This window comes from Balaenoptera physalus (genome assembly GCF_965194825.1).
Source record: "Balaenoptera physalus genome assembly, chromosome: 10".
In the NCBI taxonomy this organism is placed as follows: domain Eukaryota; kingdom Metazoa; phylum Chordata; class Mammalia; order Artiodactyla; family Balaenopteridae; genus Balaenoptera; species Balaenoptera physalus.
In genome coordinates this window covers 22,372,593-22,395,962 of record NC_138889.1, presented here as the reverse complement: position 1 = coordinate 22,395,962, position 23,370 = coordinate 22,372,593, and the positions used below count along the sequence as shown (strand labels likewise).

At 42.0% G+C, this 23,370-nt stretch overlaps 1 long non-coding RNA gene across 1 annotated transcript in view; it reads left to right on the top strand.

Annotated features, from left to right (window-relative positions):
* The first annotated feature begins 761 nt into the window (after positions 1-761).
* The window catches only part of LOC309667926, a 614,088-nt gene continuing 591,479 nt past the window's right edge, over positions 762-23,370 (top strand). The window contains exon 1 of the long non-coding RNA XR_014268002.1: positions 762-923. This is a non-coding gene — a long non-coding RNA (uncharacterized lncRNA). The remainder of the gene's footprint in view (positions 924-23,370) is intronic.

Genomic DNA, 23,370 nt, shown 5'->3' with positions numbered 1-23,370 from the left:
TAGCAAGACAGGAACACAACCCCATCCATTAGCACAGAGGCTGCCGAAAATCATAATAAGGCCACAGACACCCCAAAACACACTACCAGACGTGGACCTGCCCACCACAAAGACAAGATCCAGCCTCATCCACCAGAACATAGGCACTAGTCCCCTCCACCAGGAAGCCTACACAACCCACTGAAGCAAACTTAGCCACTGGGGACAGACACCAAAAACAACGGAAACTACAAACCTGCAGCCTGTGAAAAGGAGACCGCAAACACAGTAAGTTAAGCAAAATGAGAAGACAGAGAAACATAGCAGATGAAGGAGCAAGGCAAAACCCACCAGACCAAACAAATGAAGAGGAAATAGGCAGTCTACCTGAAAAAGAATTCAGAACTATTATAGTAAATGTGATCCAAAATCTTGGCAATAGAATGGAGAAAATACAAGAAACATTTAACAAGGACCTAGAAGAACTAAAGAGCAAACAAACAGTGAAGAACAACACAATAAATGATATTAAAAATATTCTCGAAGGGATCAATAGCAGAATAACTGAGGCAGAAGAAAGGATACGTGATCTGGAAGATAAAATAGTGGAAATAACTACTGCAGAGCACAATAAAGAAAAAAGAATGAAAATAATTTAGGGCAATCTCAGAGACCTCTGGGACAGCATTAAATGCACCAACATTCGAATTATAGGGGTCCCAGAAGAAGAAGAGAAAAAGAAAGGGACTGAGAAACTATTTCAAGAGATTATAGTTGAAAACTTCCCTAATATGGGAAAGGAAATAGTTAATCAAGTCCAGGAAGCACAGAGAGTCCCATACAGGATAAGTCCAAGGAGAAACAAGCCAAGACACATATTAATCAAACTATTAAAAATTAAATACAAAGAAAAAATATTAAAAGCAGCAAGGGAAAAACAACAAGTGACACATAAGGGAATCTCCATAAAGTTAACAGCTGATCTTTCAGCAGAAACTCTGCAAACCAGAAGTGAGTGGCAGGACATATTTAAAGTGATGAAAGAGAAAAACCTACAACAAAGATTACTCCACCTACCAAGGATCTCATTCAGATTCGATGGAGAAATTAAAAGCTTTACAGACAAGCAAAAGCTAAGAGAGTTCCGCACCACCAAACCAGCTTTACAACAAATGCTAAAGGAACTTCTCTAGGCAGGAAACACAAGAGAAGGAAAAGACCTACAATAATAAACCCAAAACAATTAAGAAAATGGTAATAGGAACATAAATATCGATAATTACCTTAAATGTAAACGGACTAAATGCTCCAACCAAAAGACATAGACTGGCTGAATGGAAACAAAAACAAGACCTGTATACATGCTGTCTACAAGACACCCAGTTCAGACCTAGGGACACATACAGGCTGAAAGTGAGGGGATGGAAAAAGCTATTCCATGCAAATGGAAATCAAAAGGAAGCTGGAGTAGCAATTCTCATATCATACAAAATAGACTGCAAAACAAAGACTATTACAAGAGACAAAGAGGGACACTACATAATGATCAAGGGACCAATCCAGGTAGAAGATATAACAATTGTAAATATTTATGCAGCCAACATAGGAGCACCTCAATACATAAGGCAAATACTAACAGTCATAAAAGGGGAAATCGACAGTAACACAATCATAGTAGGGGACTTTAACACCCCGCTTTCACCAATGGACAGATCATCCAAAATGAAAATAAATAAGGAAACACAAGCTTTAAATGATACATTAAACAAGATGGACTTAATTGATATTTATAGGACATTCCACCCAAAAACAACAGAATACACATTCTTCTCAAGTGCTCATGGAACATTCTCCAGGATAGATCATATCTTGGGTCACAAATCAAGTCTTGGTAAATTTAAGAAAAATGAAATCTTATCAAGTATCTTTTCTGACCACAATGCTATGAGCCTAGATATCAATTACAGGAAAAAAATCTGTAAGAAATACAAACACATGGAGGCTAAACAGCACACTACTTAATAACCAAGAGATCACTGAAGAAATCAAAGAGGAAATCAGAAAATACCTAGAAACAAATGACAATGAAAACACAATGACCCAAAACCTATGGGAAGAAGCAAAAGCATTTCTAAGAGGGAACTTTATAGCTATACAAGCCTGCCTTAAGAAACAAGAAACATCTCAAATAAACACCCTAACCTTACACCTAAAGCAATTAGAGAAAGAAGAACAAAAAACCCCAAAGTTAGCAGAAGGAAAGAAATCATAAAGATCAGTTCAGAAATAAATGAAAAAGAAAGGAAGGAAATGATAGCAAAGATCAATAAAACTAAAAGCTGGTTCTTTGAGAAGATAAACAAAATTGATAAACCATTAGCCAGACTTATCAAGAAAAAAAGGGAGAAGACTCAAATCAATAGAATTAGAAATGAAAAAGGAGGAGTAACAACTGACACTGCAGAAATACAAAGGATCATGAGAGATTACTACAAGCAACTCTATGCCAATAAAATGGACAACCTGGAAGAAATGGACAAATTCTTAGAAATGCACAACCTTCTGAGACTGAACCAAGAAGAAATAGAAAATATGAACAGACCAATCACAAGCACTGAAATTGAAACTGTGATTAAAAATCTTCCAATAACCAAAAGCCAAGGACCATATGGCTTCACAGGCGAATTCTATCAAACATTTAGAGAAAAGCTAACACCTATCCTTCTCAAACTCTTCCAAAATATAGCAGAGGGAGAAACACTCCCAAACTCATTCTATGAGACCACCATCACTCTGATACCAAAACCAGACAAAGATGTCATAAAGAAAGGAAACTACAGGCCAATATCACTGATGAACATAGATGCAAAAATCCTCAACAAAGTACTAGCAGACAGAATCCAACAGCACATTAAAAGGACCATACACTATGATCAAGTGGGGTTTATCCCAGGAATGCAAGGATTCTTCAATATATGCAAAGCAATCAACATGATACACCATATTAACAAACTGAAGGAGAAAAAACATATGATCATCTAAATAGATGCAGAGAAAGCTTTTGACAAAATTCAACACCGATTTATGATAAAAACCCTCCAGAAAGTAGGCATAGAGGGAACTTTCCTCAATATAATAAAGGTCATATATGAAAAACCCACAGCCAACATCATCCTCAATGGTGAAAAACTGAAACCATTTCCACTAATATCAGGAAGAAGACAAGGTTGCCCACTCTCACCACTATTCTTCAACATAGTTTTGGAAGTTTTAGCCACAGCAATCAGAGAAGAAAAAGAAATAAAAGGAATCTAAATTGGAAAAGAATAAGTAAAGCTGTCACTGTTTGCAGATGACATGATACTATATAGAGAGAATCCTAAAGATTTTACCAGAAAACTACTAGAGCTAATTAATGAATTTGGTAAAGTAGCAGGATACAAAATTAATGCACAGAAATCTCTTGCATTCCTATACACTAATGATGGAAAATCCGAAACTGAAATTAAGAAAACACTCCCATTTACCATTGCAACAAAAAGAATAAAATACCTAGGAATAAACCTACCCAAGGAGACAAAAGACCTGTATGCAGAAAATTATAAGACACTGATGAAAGAAATTAAAGATGATACAAATAGATGGAGAGATATACCATGTTCTTGGATTGGAAGAATCAACATTGTGAAAATGACTCTACTACCCAAAGTAATCTACAGATTCAATGCAATCCCTATCAAACTACCACTGGCATTTTTCACAGAACTAGAACAAAAAATTTCACAATTTGTATGGAAACACAAAAGACCCCAAATAGCCAAAGCAATATTGAGAAAGAAAAACGGAGCTGGAGGAATCAGGCTCCCTGACTTCAGACTATACTACAAAGCTACAGTAATCAAGGCAGTATGGTACTGGCACAAAAAGAGAAATATAGATCAATGGAACAGGATGGAAAGCCCAGAGATAAACCTATGCACATATGGTCACCTTATCTTTGATAAAGGAGGCAAGAATATACAGTGGAGAAAAGACAGCCTCTTTAATAAATGGTGCTGGGAGAACTGGACAGCTACACATAAAAGAATGAAATTAGAACACTCCCTAACACCATACACAAAAATAAACTCAAAATGGATTAAAGACCTAAATGTAAGGCCAAACACCATCAAACTCTTAGAGGAAAACATAGGCAGAACACTCTATGACATACATCACAGCAAGATCCTTTTTGACCCACCTCCTAGAGAAATGGAAATAAAAACAAAAATAAACAGATGGGACCTAAAGAAACTTAAAAGCTTTTGCACAGCAATGGAAACCATAAGCAAGACGAAAAGACAACCCTCAGGATGGGAGAAAATATTTGCAAATGAAGCAACTGACAAAGGATTAATCTCCAAAATTTACAAGCAGCTCATGCAGCTCAATATCAAAAAAACAAACAACCCAATCCAAAAATGGGCAAAGACCTAAATAGACATTTCTCCAAAGAAGATATACAGATTGCCAACAAACACATGAAAGAATGCTCAACATCATTAATCATCAGAGAAATGCAAATCAAAACTACAATGAGATATCATCTCACACCAGTCAGAATGGCCATCCTCAAAAAATCTACAAACAATAAATGCTGGAGAGAGTGTGGAGAAAAGGGAACCCTCTGGCACTGTTGGTGGGAATGTAAATTGATACAGCCACTATGGAGAACAGTATGGAGGTTCCTTAAAAAACTAAAAATAGAACTACCATACGACCCAGCAATCCCACTACTGGGCATATACCCTTTGAAAACCATAATTCAAAAAGAGTCATGTACCAAAATGTTCATTGCAGCTCTATTTACAATAGCCAGGACATGGAACAACCTAAGTGTCCATCAACAGATGAATGGATAAAGAAGATGTGACACATATATACAATGGAATATTACTCAGCCATTAAAAGGAATGAAACTGAATTATTTGTAGTGAGGTGGGTGGACCTAGAGACTGTCATAAAGAGTGATGTAAGTCAGAAAAAGAAAAACAAATACCGTATGCTAGCACATATATATGGAATCTAAAAAAAAATTTAAAAAAAAAAGAAAATGGTCAGAAGAACCTAGGAGCAAGACGGGAATAAAAATGCAAACCTACTAGAGAATGGACTTGAGGATATGGGGAGGGGAAAGGGTAAGCTGGGACAAAGTGAGAGAGTGGCGTGGACATATATACACTGCCAAACGTAAAATAGATAGCTAGTGGGAAGCAGCCGCATAGCACAGGGAGATCAGCTCAGTGCTTTGTGACCACCTAGAGGGGTGGGATAGGGAGGGTGGGAGGGAGGGAGACGCAAGAGGGAAGAGATATGGGGACATATGTATATGTATAATTGATTCACTTTGTTATAAAGCAGAAACTGACACACCATTGTAAAGCAATTATACTCTAATAAAGATGTTTAAAAAAAAAAGACTAGATTTGTAAAACAAGGACAGTTTGGTTTTCCTTTTTTTTTTTTTCAAAGAATTGGGTGGCTCCTCATTTAGCTTAAGGGAGAAGGCCTCCCCCCAAAATTCCTATCAGGCTCCGAATTTCAGGTATGATTAGTTACTTAGACCAGTGGCCTCCCATTTTGGTAACCTACTTGCAAACACTTTTGGGGATCTTCCCTAGGTTTAAGAAATTTATACCTTATATTTAGACACTCTATAACACTTTTTATTTAATAATCGTTGGCTGGATATCTTCAGCCAAGGCCAGAACCTCAATATTCCACATTCCAGGGTCTATTAAGGCTTCTATTTCAGCTTCAAATTTTATCTGTTCCATTCAGCTTTCTGTTAGAACCATTTGGTGATGAGGATGGTTCCCTTGCCCCTCGAGAAACAAAGTGACCCGTTAGTTAAGAAATCTCTTCCCACTGAAGGGATGGGACAATCAGGCACAAACAGAAAAGAATGTAAAAACAGTTGGCCATTGATCTTGCACAAAAGGCATTCCAGGAAAGTGTGCCCCTGCCTTTTCCCTGACACGCCCATTACATACTCTTTGTGGTTGTTAAGGCTTCCAATCTTTTGGGTTAAGACCAAGAAGGTTGCAAGAGTATCCTTTCACATATTTCTCCAGGTGCGTTCAGCCTTTTCGGCTATATCCCTATTATTGACAACTGAATAAGCCAATTGGAACAAATCATTCATCAGAGTCAGTATAGCCAAAAGTGCCTGCCCCTGTTGGACCTCTTTTACCCCTTTATAATTAACAGATTTTACTGTAAGTTTCTTCATACCCTTATGAAGCTTATGAATTAACATTTGGCTGAGGGAATATTCCCAGCAGTTTCGAATGTTATTTCAGCATCACTTTTTCCAGTACCAAGCAACACAGACTGATTAGTTAAGCTCCAGAGAGCCCAGGTAGATCATTTACATCTCAAAGGCATAGGAAGAGAAATGCAAATTCCTCTTCTAACTACTTACACAAAACCCAGCCATCTTGGGCTATTTTCAGGGAGTTTTCTTTTTTCCAGTTCCCAAATATTCACCTCACTTCAAAGAAACAAATACAATAATACATATTATTTGTTCACATTTGCATGCCCCTCTTTCAGCAAAACCAGGAAGTGGAAAAGGGATTTGGACTCAGGTACCGAGACACTCATTCACATACACACACATACCCCCAATATAAAAGCAATTGCAAAAGACCCACTTTGATATAATAGCCAAGACATCAGGGGCCTTTGTCCTCCAGATCTCAGGGAGTATTGAGGCATTTTTTTCATTTAGGGAGTATAGCTAAAGATCTCTTAGTTTTGCAAAAGTACCCCTGGGGATTATAAGGTGAAACAGAGATCTGATCATCCATACTTAATTATCCACGGCTAGGGTTATCAAATATCAAGCGAACTGCAATTCAAATCGGTCTCTAAGGGTCACAGTTCCCTAGCCCCAAAAAAAGGAAGATTCCCATCCAATGTCCCATCTGAGATGAAGCTGAATGAATGACTAAGGCTAGTTTAAAAGGGAAATCCCAACCACCTCTCCTCTGTAGGCAAAACCTATGCAGTAGGAAAGGATACCCTGGTGTCATCACACACAAGCCCCTTTATTCACCAAAGACGTTTCAACTGGCCAGTGCAAGTACTAACACACAAACAAACAACAAACACATGGTCCCACAAACAAAGAATCAAGATGAGGCGTAGCTCAGAAAGAATGGACCATGAGTGGCTCACCCCAAAATGATACACACAAAAACCCAAACAACAACTAAGCTATGGTCACACAGAAAATCAGAAGTGTAGTCTAAAATTCCATTTCCACTCGCAAACGGAGGCCTCCAAACAAATTGGCAAGCCTGGCTCTCAAAAAGCAAATGAACTGGTTCCCAGATCAGGTAGAGTCCAACAACAATTCCCTTCTCCAACAGGGTACCGCAATCAAATGCAAAACAAATTGGCTTGTTCCATAGAGGGAAAGCCCAAATTGAGGGGGGAATATGTTCCCGGTGTGCACACCGGAGCGACTTACCCTCAAGTGGCTCACTTCCCACAAGGGAAGCAGCCCAGATGGATTGGAGAGAATTCCCTGCCTGCGCAAGCTGGAGCGACTCACCCAGCGACACCGAATGTGGACCACAGCTCCAGACATTTTTCGGCTCCAACAGCCTCGTGCCATGGGCGGCCGGCGCCGGTCGGGGACAGTCCCTTTGAGATCCCCAGAGTGAAATGGACTCTGGAAGCTTCTGCGGGCTTTGGGAAGGGGCTGACCCAGGCCAGGGTCGGCCTGCCATGGACACGGACTCCTAGATTGGCTTCGCCAAAATTGTTAACGCAAGTTCGTGTGCCTGACACACATTGAGGCCAAACAAACCGAAACTTCTGAGTTTGGAGCAGAGAAGGCTTATTGCAAGGCCATGCAAGGAGGCGAGGTGGCTCGAGCCCTAAAAAGCTTCAAGCTCCCCGAAAGTTTTCAATAAAGCATTTTTAAAAACCAGGTGAGGAGCGGGGTTGTTGCAGGGTATGTGATCAGATTGTGCACAGTTCACTGATTGGCTGATGATGACAGAACAGGTTGGTGTCACAGGAGTTAACTTTATCAGTCCTTAGGCTCCAGGAGGCCTGGGGCTATGTGCTCATGGTCATCAAGTAGTTAACATCTTCCCTTTGGTGGGGGGAGGGGGTGGTTCACATCTGCAAAACAACTCAGGAAATTGGCATCAAATACTATTATCTTGGTACTTCAGAGAGGAGTTAAGCAGAGGATATGGGGGGAAGAAAAGGCCCCGTAGGGTCCTGCTCGGTTACAGTATGAAATTTTCAGGGGTGCTGTGGTGAAAGATACACTTGGATGACCAGAAACTCAACATGTTGCAAGAAGGGGGACCCCTTCCTGGGACCGAGAGTGGGCTCTTGTCTAACACTCAGAAATGAATTGTCCGAAGAGACACGTGCTGACAAAGCAAGAGATTTTATTGGGAAGGGGCAGCCGGGTGGAGAGCAGCAGGGTAAGGGAACCCAGGAGGACTGTTCTGCCACACGGCTCACGGTCTCGGGTATTATGGTAATAGGGTTAGTTTCCGGGTTGTCTCTGGCCAATCATTCTGACTCAGGGTCCTTCCTGGTGGCACACGCATCGCTCAGCCAAGATGGATTCCAGCGAGAAGGATTCTGGGAGGTTGGTAGGAAATATAGGTTGGCATCTCCTGTCTCCTTTTGACCTTTCCCAAATTCTTCCTGTTGGTGGTAGCTTGTTAGTTCCGCATTCCTTACCAGGACCTCCTGTTGTTAAGATAACTCATGCAAGTGGCTACTATCTTGCCTGGCCAGGATGGGCAGTTTGAGTCAGTGGTTCCCCTAACAAATGTGAGCCATCAATGGGTTGTCTATTCCTAATAAAGAGGTGAGTGACATCTGTACCAGTCAGGGTTCTTTGGTTGCAAACAACAGAAACCAACTTTGGCTAACTTATGCAGAAAAGGAATTTTTTAGAAAATCATCTCTGCTCAGGAAATTGGCAGGAAGGCTACAGAGCCATGTTCAGAAATGGGCAGAAACCTGCAGGACTTAGGAAGCAGGAAACACAAGAGAGATGTGGCAGCAGGAATGGCAGGACCTGAACCCCCTCTGTAAACAGAGGCCTTGGTACAGGCTGAAAGACACATTATTCCTAGTAGGTTCTAAGCTGGCCAGGTCAGATCCCTCCTTGCTTTTTAAATCATTATACACAGTTGAAAATGGAACATGTTAAGACGAGGCATCTCTGGGAAACCTGGCTTTCACAGAAGATAGTCTAGAAGCCACTGCCAAGGGCACTCAGTAGTGATAAAATAGACCTCCCCCCCTTTGCCCCACAGAATAGAACTAGGAACAAAGTAAATGTTTCAAGGAGACAGAGTTGAGATCTGTATGGCCAGGGACTTTCTAATAAACAGAGCTATTCAACAATGGATTTAACAGACTTCCATGGTGGTGAGCTTGCTGGCCGCTGCAATTTTTCAAGGAAAGACTGAATTCCCTCTGACAGGATATGAAAGGGAACCCTGCCTTAATAGGAAATAGATTAGGATCCCTCTCAACTGCTTGATTTGTGATTTCAAACAAGACTTTTACAGCTATTTGCTGGAAATGAACATTCTTTATAGCCATTCCTCATCCCCTCCCCATAATATTATGGATGCAAAATCATCTACGATCATTAGTATTATCTGCTTAGAACAATTTTTTATTCATGTTTCCTATTGTAAATTACATAATCACACCACAGAAACTCTGGGGGGGAAAAATGAAAAGAGAAAAAAGGCATCTATAGTCCCAACAACAAAAAAAAGTGACCATTTGTGGGTTTTCTTCCAATTTTTTACTTATGTGCATTTTTCAAAAATGAAAATAGTTAATTTCTTCTGATTGTAAAGATGACACAGTTGGTATGTTCAATTAATATGGAAAAGTATAAAAAAAAAGTAAAAGATTATCTAAAATGTTGAACATCTTGGAACACATCCTTTGTGATATTGCTCTATACATAAATATGCATATGTTACGTATATTTAACGTTTTACATAAATGGGATCCTACCATAAAAGGGGGGTTGTTGTGACCCTATATCACTCTGTGTTATGTTATAGAGCTCATCTTATGCCAGTGAATATATAAATATTGTCTTCTAAGTGGCCACATAACATTCCTTATATGGCTGTTTCATAATTTAATTGATATCCTATTAATGAATATTTTGAACATTTAGGTTGTGTCCAATTTTTACTCTTATGAACAATACTGCATTGAACACCCTTGTACATCTGTCTTTAGGTATTTTTCTGCTTATCTTAGGCTATATTTTCTTCAAATAATTCTAAGGGAATAACAAACCAAAGGCAGATTAAAGTTGTTAGCTGCATAAGAGAAAGCTGGCTATCTCCTGAAGTAGATGTAAAACGAGTACATTTGCGTATGGGCAAAAAAAACAGCAGTTCCCTGACTGGCACAATACCCACCCATAAAATGTTCTCTGACATATCCCCAGCAGAAGACTTACAAAACTCACCACTGGTTATCCAGACTGCTAGAGGTATTCCCTCCTCCCACCCCTAACCCTAACAAAGCTCTGCCTTTCCCTACCTCAGTCCTGCCCTACCCTGTTTCTAGACCTTCTTTCCCTCTGAGAACCCGTCACTGTTACACATGCTTTTTTCTTCTGTGAAATGTGAATAAAGGAAGCAGCTTTCTGCCCTCAAGTCCAGTTTGTCTCTCTATCAAAAGAGCAGAGAAAAGTCACACCATGTCAGGCTGGGGCTTGGTGCCATCTGGGTTAGCCCAGGTCAGCACATCTGCCCTCCAGGAATTAGCAAGTCAGAAACACCCAGGAGGACTTAAAGGGCTGTGAGTTAACTTTGGAGATCTACCTTACATGGAGGTTGAATTTTGAAGTCAACTCATAAGCAAAAACTCACCATGGCAGAGATGGCTATTTGCCTCCTCAACACTTATTCTCCCCTCCTTCCACACTAATAGAAACCTAATTTTATTCTGAGTAACAATATGCTAAGCTAAAGGATTATATTTCCCAGTCTTCCTTGTGTCCAGTGATATATAAGCTAAAGTCACTGAATGGGGCTGCAGGGAAAGCATTTTAGAGGATTTACCTGGCTGGGAGGGTCACCTTTTTGCTCTTTCCTCTCTTCTTCATTCTTCTTGCCTGGAATGTGGACTCTAAGATGTTTTTGTAGTCCTCCTGGGTCTTGAGGTGACCTTGAGTTAGAAATGTGTGCCAGTAAGAGCCAAAACATAGGCAGAGCCTGGGTCCCTGATGGCCATGGAGTCACCAGCCCTGGACCACTTTTATCTCTGGACACTTTTTTGGTTGGAAAGAGATAATCTTGTTTAAGTCACTTATTTGCTTTTTCTGTTATATGCATCTAAAGCTAAACTTAGAGAAGTAGATGAAGATTGCGGAGTAGGAGGGCATGGAGCTCTCCTCCCCCTATGAACACATCAAAAATATATCTAGATGTGGAATAATTTTCACTGAAAACTAACTGGAAATTGGCAGAAGGATTCCTGTACAACTAAGGCAGTAAGAAAGATACATGTGTGGGTAGATGACAAGGGAAGAAGAACAACTGGGTCTGGACCTGTGCCCCTGGGATTGGACTCAGAGGAAAAGGGAGATTGCGTAGGTGGACACCTGTCCTGGGGAGAGACTGGTTTAAGCCAGAATGCACGCCCAAGTCCTGGGATCTTATGCAAAGGAGACAAGCTCCCTTAGCTGGTTGGAGGACCAGCCACTGGCCACTGTTGGCAGCTCTCCAGAAGCCACCCAGTTCTCTGAGGGTGGCCTCTCCACCATTGCTCTGATACACACAGAGAGCCCACATAGGCCCTACCTGCCCTGCACAGTGGTCCCACAAGATGGCAGGAGTGGCAGAGGCTGGAGACAGTGATCAGCTGTGAGACACAAAGAGGACTTGCCCCTGAGGTAGGGCAAAGAGAGGCAACCTGGTCCCAGGTAGGAGCCCAGGTGGGGCAGCAGCGGCCATTGTTGGTATTTACTCAAGTGGCACCACAGAAGTGGCCCAGATCTCTGACACCAGTCACTCAACAACGGCTCACCTCCCAGTAAACACTAAGAGTTCATGCAGCCCCTGACAGCCCTGCTGAATGTTCCACAACAGCATAGGGGTGGTGGAGACTGAGGGCAGTCATCAGGGGTAAGGGACAAAGAGGACTTGCACCCAAGGCTGCATCTGAGTGGAGACATGGGCACCTACACAGTCAGTGCTTTGGATCACTGTCTGTGCATGAACCCCACACTCTTCAGCAACCCCCTTCTCTGGGACAAGAGCCTGGTGTAGGGAGAGGGGAAAAACACACTTAAAGGGAGCAGAGCCAACTAGGCCCAACCCTCAGGGCTTTTGCTCCAGCAACTTGGGAGCAGACTCTCCCACCAATAAGGTGATGACAGCCACTGAGCAGAGAGAAAGTCTCACCTCACACGTGGGTCAGCTCTAGCCCATTCATCTCCAGCCACACCCTCTACCAAGGTGCTGGCTGCTAGTACACCCTGAGGAAAGACATGACTTGTGTCCACATCAAATCCAGCTCTCCCAGCAAAGGCACTGGGCACATGCAGACTGTATAGGAATGCTCCCACATAAGAACACTGTCTCAAGACTGTAGGAAGTAATTGTTTCACCTAAATTCATAGAGGCAGAAAAACTTAAGCAAAATGAAAAGACAGAGGAACCGTTTTCAATTGAAAGAGCAAGAGAAAAACCCTGAAAAAATAAATAATGAATCAGAAATAAACAATTTACCAGATAAAGAATTCAAAATATTGGTAATAAACATGTTAACTGAATTAGGGAAAAGAATTGATGTAAACAGTGAACATTTCAACAAGGAACTAGAAAATATAAACAGACCCAATCAGAAACGAATAACTGAAATAAAAAATACACAAGAGGGAATGAATAGCAGACTAAGTGATCAGAAGAACTCATAAGATAAGAACTCATAAGATAAAGTAATGGAAATCAAACAATCAGAACAGCAGAAAGAAAAACAAAATTTTAAAAAGTGAGAGCAATTTAAGAGATCTCTGGAATAATATTAAGCATACCAACATTTAGATTATAGGGGTCCCAGAAGAGAAAGAGAGAGAGAGAAGGGGATCAAAAAGGTATTTGATGAAATTATGGCTGAACACATCTCAAACCTGAAGAAGGATATATATCCAAGTACAGGAAGCTCAGAGGGTCCCAAACAAGATGAACTCAAACAGACCCACACCAAGTCATATCATAATTAAAATGGCAAAACTTAAAGACAGAATTCTAAAGGTAGCAAGAGAAAAACAAAGAATCATACACAAGGGAATTCCCATGAGACTATCAGCTGATTTCTCTGCAGAAACTTTGCAGGCCAGAAGTAAGTGGGTGAAAGGGAAAAACCTGCAACATAGGTTAGTCTATCCAGCAAGATTATCATTTAGAATAGAAGGAAATAAACTTCTCAGACAAGCAAAAACTAAAAGAATTCATCAATAAGAAGCCTACCCTAAAAAAAAAATGTTCTCAACATCTCAATAAAACTGTTAAAATTTTTTTAAAATTAAAATAAACGTATACAATTACAAGTGATTAAAAATACTTTTGAAAATTCCAAGGACTGCTCCCTGTGGGAGCCCACATCTCTCAGTAAGTCCAACAGAGCCAGCTTTCCCCCATGGTTACAACAGATCTATTTCTTCAGTTGAGTTTGAAATGGAGTAGATGGGTCATGTTAGAAAAATATATACACACACACACACACACACACACACACACACAAAGAAAGAAACAAAAACACAAAAACAAAAACAAAAAACATTTCAACACCAAGTAAAAAACACTCTCTCTCTGTAAGGCTTATAAACACTGCTACCAACTGAAGAAAGGACATACTCTAATTTCCCATATATGCTCAGTAGGTCTGTAAACACTGAGTAGATTGGCAGGGAGAATGGCCCAGATCATTTAAGTGTGTATTTGTGTGTTTGCATGTGTGTGTGCATGTACACACAGGCATCTTTCCCTCCTTCATCTAGCAAATTGTTGAATTTCCATATATTAAATATGTGTTTGATGAAATTACATTTGTTTTTGGAAATCGTTTATTCATTTACTCAAAAGGTTGTTTTTTGAAGTCCCCTGACAAACCTCTTAATATCTGTTCTTCACAAGTACTCAGCAGCTATAGTTTTTAAGATGGCATCTCCCGGTGGTCGACTCCCAGGCACTGAACCGGCAGCCTTGCAGCTGAGACCCTGGCCACAATGATGAGCTGGGAATGGGCCAATCTCCATTCCAACAGAGTAGTCTAAAAGGTATGAACACAGCGCAAGAGGAATTCCCATCATCAGATCTAAGGGGTACATTTAAAGCCTTGTTCAGGCCATGAAGCAAGGGGGTAAGAGGAGCTGAGAACCCCAAGAACTGACCTAGAAATGGCGCCAACATGAGAAGAGGTACCTGGCAGACCTGGCACAACACAGTGGTCCCAGGGCTGGATGTTCCCAAGGCAAAAGCCATGCCAAATACTGCTCTGAATTAACGTAGGCCTATAATGACAAAAATAATGATGATTAAAACTGTATTTTCCTAAGAGTTCATTATGTAGCAGGCACTGTGGTAGGTGCTTTACAAACATCACCTTTATTCCTCAGGACAGAATTGGAACCTAATTTTCAGGTAAGGAAACGAGGCCAAGCCAAAGGACACAAGCGCTTTTCAAGCCTTTGCTGTGTCCTGTCGGGGGACCAAGCTCAACAGGGATGGGGAGGGGAGGAAACTGCTCTGAGCCAGAGGCACCGAGCTGCAGGACAGCAGGTGTGGATGTATAATCCTGTTACCAGGGAATGAAGAACTGGAACCATTATTCCAACCTAACACATTTCCTATCAAACAATAAAGCCAGTAAGACCGCGAGCTTAAAGGCCCCCATTTAAGAAACACTGCTCTACACAAGTGCTACTCAGTACTAAGGTGATATAAAAGTAATTAGCATAGCCAAAAATAAAAATGACTCGTCTTCACTCTGTTCCCTGAGAGGGCAAAATGCTAGTTTATACAGAACTGACATTTTTGTTTACATTTATTTTGTTAATAAAAGTAAGTTTCCATCTCCACAGAGAGGAGAATATTGAAGCATATAAAACCTGAAAGCATCGCCACCAGCACTTCCCTTTGCTTGCCTTCCCCAACCAGACATTCTGCTTTAACCCCCTTTTCCAATACACTTGGTTGTACCAAGATGCGATCTTTTTGAAAATACTGAATGAACGTACTTCAAAACCACTGAGAGGATCAAATGAGGCGATACATGTAAAGCACTTATCAGGATACCAGGCCCAGCTCCCAAGCTCAACACCTGAGAATGGACCAGTCAGAATGGCCAACATCAAAAACGTACAAATAACAAATGCTGGAGAGAACGTGGAGAAAAGGGAACCCTCCTGCACTGTTGGTGGGAATGTAAATTGGTATAGCCACTATGGAGAACAGTATGGAGGTTCCTTAAAAAACTAAAAATAGAGCTACCATATGATCCTACAATCCCACTCCTGGCATAGATCCAGAGAAAAACATAATTTGAAAAGATACACGCACCCCAGTGTTCATAGCAGCTCTATTTACAATAGCCAGAGATGCAAGTAACCTAAGTGTCCATCGACAGATGAATGGATAAAGAAGATGTAGTATACACACACGCATGCACACACACACACACACACGATGGAATACTATTCAACCATAAAAAAGAATGAAATAATGCCATTTGCCGCAACATGGATGGACCTAGAGATTATCGTACTAAGTGAAATAAGTCAGACAAAGACAAATACCATATGATATTACTTATATGTGGAATCTAAAAAAGGATACAAATGAACTTATTTACAAACCAGAAATAGACTCACAAACATAGAAAACAACTTTATGGTTACCAAAGGGGAAAGGGGGTAGGGAGGGATAAAGTAGGAGTTTGAGATTAAAATATACACACTACTATATATAAAATAGATAACCAACAAGGACTTACTGTATAGCACAGGGAACTATATTCAATATATTATAATAACCTATAATGGAAGAAAATGTAAAAAAGAATATATATATTTATATATGTATAATCACTTTGGTGTACACCTGAAACTATCACATTATAAATCAACTATACTTCAATAAAAATAAAAAATAAAAAATCAGCCTCTCCTTTCCATTCCCCAACAGCCCAGCACAGTGTTGGGCCCATGGTTTCATTTAATAAGTGCTCGCTGAATCTACCTTATCATCAACTGCATGTCCATGACCTCTTCCCCTCTCTGCCCAAGAAGGTGCTGAGAGGCCAGAGGTAGAGTCCAGCTAAGTGGGAGTCAGAGGCAGTTGCTCATTAAAACTCTGGGTAACAAAGTCAATCACAAATGCCTGGGCCTTATTCACTTTATCTTTGCCTTTGTTTGACCCCATCAACAAAGACAAGGAAAGGTTATCTTCATCTCACTCATTTGGCAAACTGTACTAAATGTTAGTAGCTACCAAGCCAGGAAAAGCATTGAAGAGTGGAGAGACCATGATTATGCCAAATGAGCAAAATCCAATCTCTTTCCTTGTGTTGTTCACAGGCTAGTAGGAAAGACCACAAACAGTCTCAAAATATCACGGTGGGTGCTCGACAGAGGGGCAGGAAGGGGTGCTCTGGGGGCCCAGGTGACTTATGCCTTGACTGTATTTGTTTTACAAATAATAGAAATTGAAAGCATTGTTCAGTATCAGCATGTATCATTAAGTACCTTTTTTAAGCAAATCTTGGTTGAATAAATAATTGATCTTTGGGAGCCTCTATATGTCTTGGTCTTTCTCAGGTGACTACAGATTCTGGGCTATCTATTCCCACATGGAGGGGCTTGGTAAATATTTGCTGCTGAGGTGAAGGTGGCTTTGTCAAGTAGCATCCATTCTACCGAGTGCTGGTGACCACACAGCTGTTCCCCAGACTCTAATTTGGTGGGTTTCACCTGCAGAGCCTGAAAGGGGCGGATGGTGCTTCACTCTGCCTTCCCCTTCCTGCCTACCCCAGATTTGGCCCAGACTGTGTCCCTAAATCGTACGCTTCTCTCATCTCCCTATTGTGGGTACCTGCTCCCCACTTTCCATCTCCCCTCTTAGGAGGGAGAGAGGTGCTGCGTTCTGCTCTGGACAGGAAGCAGCCCACATAGCCAACATGAATTGGCTGCCCTTTCCCAGAGCACTGAACATCTTGAAGATATTTGTAATTTTACTCTCAACTGGAGGATATAATTCATTGCTTGCTGAATCAAAGTCCACCGGCTGCCAGAGGATTCCAGAGACCGTGTGTATGATACTTAAAGTAAAAATAAAATGAAATGGTTCTACTCTCCCCCTGCCCTCCCTCACACACAAATAGATACACTCACAACCAAGTCATGGGCTCTTGCTCTCAGACAGAATAAGCCCACCACCTCCTGTTGGCCCCTGCCTCCCACCCCTTGATCTCTAAGGAGAGATGGTTCAACTCATATTTGGGATAGAGAGATTTTGTGATGCAAATCAGGCCTAGGCAGATTGCAAGTTTAAGAATGAATTACTGTCAGCTATAAGGGGCTCAAGGGATAGAGGGAATCCTGGCCAAGGAGAGGGATGCAGACTTGCTCTCCTATGCAGTTAATCATCTGTCAGTGCAAAGGGATGGCCGCTGGGAGGGTCAGGTGGGACTCTGCAGCTTGCTCATCTCTGCTTTCCAACTGGGCCACACGATCAGAGCAGTTTGACCAAGACCTCCCCCTGGTCTGCACCTTGGGGGACAGGGAAAAAGCAGATTGTCATCTGCCAGGTGGGACTGTGGGGACTGCCCATCCCGGGCACAGGTACTCTGGCCTTGACTCTCCCCATGGTTTCTACCTGCAGAAGCTGAGTGAATGCCAGCACCCAACCACATTCTCCAGACTGTTCAATAGTGACAATTGCTGCTATTGTGTCCTGTGCCTTGTTAACCTATACACACAGTCTTATTTAATACTGCCTGCAGCCTTTTCAGGCTGGGCACCATGCTGATCCCATTTTGCAGATGAGGAAAGTAAGGCTCGGAGAGACTCAGTGACTTGCCCAAGGTCACACAGTTGTTGAGTGACAGACACAGGATTTGAGCTCAGGCCTGTCTGATTTAGAAGCCACTATCTGGAACCACCAGACTGCTGCCTCTCCCCAGAAACTGAAGGAAGCCTCATGAGATAAAGTCTTTTTTGAAATGAGAACAAGAGAAATGTATTCTCTGAATCCATGGTAGATTGTCTGTACTTCAGTGAAGGTAACTCTAAAAATAACTGGAAGACAAATGTATGGCTCCACTGTAACAGCAACCAGCCATGTTTTTCCAACATATTCTGAGCTTGATTTCCCTACACCCATTCTCAACCTCTTGGCTTCCTACACCTTCCATATCCTGTGTGTGTGTTTGCTTGTTTTGATTATGGTGGGTGTTTTCTGCAAATCTTTTGTAGAATGAGATGGGAAACAGAAAAATGGAAAGAAGTTCAGGTGGATGCACAGATAGATGGGAGACGGATGGCTGGACCGATAGATGGGTGGATGGATGTACACAGATAGATGGATGAAGAGATGGACAGACAAATAACAAACATGTGGACAGATAGACAGATGCACAAGCAGATGGATAATTGGGTGGACAGATAAACAAATAGACAGATGGACAGACAGGGAAATAGACAGAACTGCCCTGACCCATGTATAGACTGACTCTGACTGACACCCACACCAGCTGCCTGGGCTCTCTGAGAATGACAGCTGACCACAAGGAACATCACCCTGAGGGCAGAGAGGCCTGGGAGGTTCTCCGGAGTCATATCAAATTGGCACCTGTCACTGAGTTGACCCTCTTATACCTGGTCGGTAAGGAGGGTTAGCAATGGCTTAATACAAACCCAGGATCACTGTTCCATCCATATCCTCTGTCAGGCCTTGCTCTGTTGCGCTGGTTTTTGTCTCCCCCATTCTTCATACACTAAGGGAACCCATGTGGCCAACATGATCTTATCTGGTTTTTATCTTTTATGCATGGATTTTTGCATTCCTTCCCCACCTGCCACCCCCAGCCAGATTGCAGGTACCCTGAAGGCAAGAAATACGTCTCTTACCTCTGTTCATCCAGCACTTACCTCAATGAACTTCAATGCCAAGATGGAAAATTATCTCATGGATCACATCATAAGTAAGTACAAATCACCAGCTTCTATACTTAGGGAAGCTTCTTCAGCCTCTTCAAGCATGGTCACAAGTACATGCAGTGCTCAGTAGTACCCTCAAATAGCACCCACAGTTTATGAAAATATCCCAGCATCCCCACAATGGCTCTTTACTGAGTGTTCACTGAACACATGATATAATAACAATTAATAACTATAGAGTGCTTAGTACTGATGTAAGCACTTTACACTGAATGACTCAATCTTCATCAGTAATGGGGCTTAGAGCCACGGTTTCCAGATGAGAAGACTTAACACTAGGAAAGGTTAAATAACCTGCCGGAACCACTTTAGGTGGGAGCAGTGGAGTGAGCCCGCGTGACCTTTGTGCAGTCGTTAGAGAGTGTTAGTGGGCACCTTCTGACAAGTCCTGACCGCACAGCCCTCTTCTCTGGTCAGACGAGCACTGCCGGGGTCCAGCACAGAGACAAAAGCTGGCAATGGCTCGTGGGGGCATCTCCCAACCGGTTAATGACCTGTCACTCCTGCTCAGCACCCAGAGCCAAAGGAGGGAGGACACCTGACTGAAAAGTTAAGGCTGGGTTTGTGACAGCCATTCAATGCTTTTCGTGACTTTGCCCAAGTCACTTAACCTCTGTGAGCTTCAGTTTCCTCATCTGCCAGTGGGAATAGTAACACTGACCCGGGATACTGCACAGGGCTGTTGTGAGAATCCGATGAATGACACTGCCTTGTAGAGGGGGAAGGGGGCTCTGCTCAGCTCTGCCAAAGCGCTTGGCAGTATTTCTGAATCAAGGCCCCTTGGAAAACATGATCTAATTGGATGATTCCAACGGGCTTCTCAAATGCATTATAGATTATTGCTGGGAAATACCAGGAGGTGTCTGGGAGTTCAACCATCCCCAGAGGTTACCCTCAAGTCTGGTGAGTAAACCACTGTTATATCACTTTGGGCTTCTGGCCATTTGGCTGCAGTGCTAGAAGTGCTTCAGGCTTGCTCTGTTCGGACTTTGTTTGACCATAATCGTATTAAATATTAAATCATCTAGTGGCACTGGCATAGAAAAGCACTATGTCAGGCGTCAGCTATTCTGTCTTTTGTTACTATCCATAACAATTTCCTAAGCATTTCGAATGCTCCAACTTCAAGGCTTAAAAATAAATTATATCTAGCCTAAAGGAATTTTGTCCCAGTTTCACTGGAAATTAAAACTCAGCCCCCGGACACTGACACTGTGTTTCTTCATGATCTTGAGAAGCAGACGCCTCCATGACAAATGCAGGCCCTCTGCCCTTGAGGGAAACGGTGGATCTTCAGGGCTGGGACTCAGGGCCCCAGCACACCGGCCCCGCAACTCCTTCCTGTCCCATTCATCACAACAGTAACTCCGGGCCCTGTCTCCTCTCCTGAGGCCCTCAGTCTACCCTCTCTGGCAGCTGATGGCACTACCTTCTACTTCAACTAGAGCTGTGCTTTTCAGATCGTGGGTCATCATTGTAACCAAGAAATCCAACTCAGCCTCACCAGTAGAAGGACAAGCTGACATGAGCCCTCTCCTGGTAAGCAAAAGAAGTACTCAAATCACCCCGTGGGGCAATCCTGCAAAAAGGTTTCACCAGCTCAAATCACGAGGAAGCAATCAGACAAACCTAGAATGTGGAACATTCTAGGAGACAATTGGCTTGGCATCTACACAAGTATCAGTGTCATTTTTTTCAAAAAAGGTGGGAGACTATTTTAGATTAAAGGAAGCTAAAGAGAAATTCATAACTAAATGCAATGTGTGAACAAACCTCGACTGGATTCTGGTCCCCTAAAATTGCTCTTAAAATTCTCGAGGAAAATTAGTGAAGTTTGAATATCAGATGATATTATTGGATGAAAATTAGTTTCCTGGGTGGCATAATGGTAATGTAGTTCTGTTGGAGAATGTCCTTACTCTGAGGAGATGCATTCAGAGGTGAAGAGATAACAGTGTCGGCAACTTTCAAAAATGTATACAGTCAATCCTCATTATTCGCAGATTCTGTATTTGCCTACTTGCTAAAATTTATTTGTAACTCCGAAGTCAACACTTCTGGTGCTTTCATGGCTACTTACAGACATATGCGAAGTGGTGAAAAAGTTGAATCACTCTGCATGCACATCCCCAGCTGAGGTCAAACAAGGCGACACTCTGCCTTCTTATTTCATTATTTCAGACTGTAACAAGTGTCCCTTTCATGGTCTATTTACTGCTACTTTTTTCACTTTTTTTGGAAAGTTTGCTTTTTAAAATGGCCCCAAGCACAGTGCTATCTATTGCTCCTAAGTGCAAGAAGGCTGTGATGCGCCTTACAGAGAAAATACATGTGCTGGATAAGCTTTGTTCAGGCATAAGTTACATTGCTGTTGGCTGTGAGTTCAATGTTAATAAATCAACAACATATAGTAAATATGGTATCTTTAGACAGAAACATGCATAAAGCAAGGTTAATGAAAATGTGATCAAAAGCTCACAGGAACCTAACCCTGTATTTCCCCTAGAAACAATGGTTTAGCATTTGTTAATTCAGTGTTCGCTGCAACTTTATAGCATACAACTACTGTGGTTAATGGGAATGGATGATGTGTGTGTACATATATGTGTGTTTTATATTCACACACAGAGAGTGTGCACTAATGCAGTAAAATGTTAACAACTGATGAATCTAGATGAAGAGTACGGTCCTTTATTTTTCTGTGGATTTAACTTTTTCAAAAAACGTTGGAAAAGAACATATACACACAAACTGTGACTGGTGGCATGTTAATGGTGAGATCAACTTAGAGAAGCCAGTCAGCGTCTTTTTAATGAAAGAAAATGAGTGGAGTGGAGTGGAGTAGAGTAGGTTGGATTAGAAAAGAAAATATCATTGCTTCACGTGCATATTTCGTGAAACTTGTTTTCAGAGAGGTGTGATGTGTGTTTGTTGGGTTGTAAAGTAAAATGTCTGTCTTATTATGAGTTATGGTTCAAAAACATTTGCAACTCATGATCCTATAGAACCAAAGACATCCATTGGCACCCCTCTTTCACCTTCCCTTCTGTTCAGTGCTTGTGTGTCAGGGTCCAGCTCCGTCTCTAGAGGGAGTACTTTTCCTTCCCAGGCTGGCCCCCTGCAGGCTATGGGTCCTTCCCCCCTGCTCTCACTCCATCCGTTATCCTCTGCTTCTCCATCGCTCCACCCCTTCCCACATGCTCCTTCTAGACCATCCAGAATCAGGCGGTAATCTCCCCATCGTCATACCCTAGGCCCTGATACTTTTCACTCTATGCTTCTGCTAAGGCACGACTCCTCTATTATCAAGCCCTTGAACTTGCTTCTGATCAGTGTACCATGGGGGTGGTTGTGGAGTCTATGAGAGCAGAGGGGAAGCACGTGGAAGAGGGGGATGGCAGGGAATGCTTCCAGGGGGAGGTGCTAGCTCAGACATTAGAATTTTATTTTACTAAGTGACTAGCAGAGTTCTGTATGGAAAATCAAGCATTTAGTCATGTCCAGGAGAATCAGGAATTCCAGACAGGAATCAGCATAGTAAAAAGTTTCAAGGACAAGGGCATTCAAGGTAGCAGGGACAACTAGACTAGAGGCAAGATGGAAAGAAGCAGCAGCAAGATGTGAGTGGAAAAAGTGGAATAATCCAAGAATCAGAAATGTGTGTCACAGAGAGCAACTCAAAAGGATATTGTAGCTTCCCCCTTGTTACGGAAGTCACGAGTTAGTAGGAAAGAAATCACAGGCCGATGGTTTCTGTGCTCACGGCTCTGAGGAAATAGAAGGTGTCTTGCTAATAATTAAGGAATATTTTCTTTCTCATTTAGGCTTGAGATGATACCAGCCAGCTTCCCTGAAAAGTGCCCATTCTTGAGATAGGTGTTTTCATTAATTATTGGACTCAAAAAAATAAAAAACGTGAGCCTACAGCTGCAAGGAAAATTGGACAAAATGAATGCATCCAGGAACCCCAGTTTCCCTGGAACTCCTGTCAACAGAGTCCTCCATCCTTCAGCAGAGGCCCAGGACGCTCTTCTAGTCTAAATGACTCAGAGTGGGAGAGACAGGTGGAGAGGAGGGGAGTGAGGTCCTCCCTGTTGGAAAAA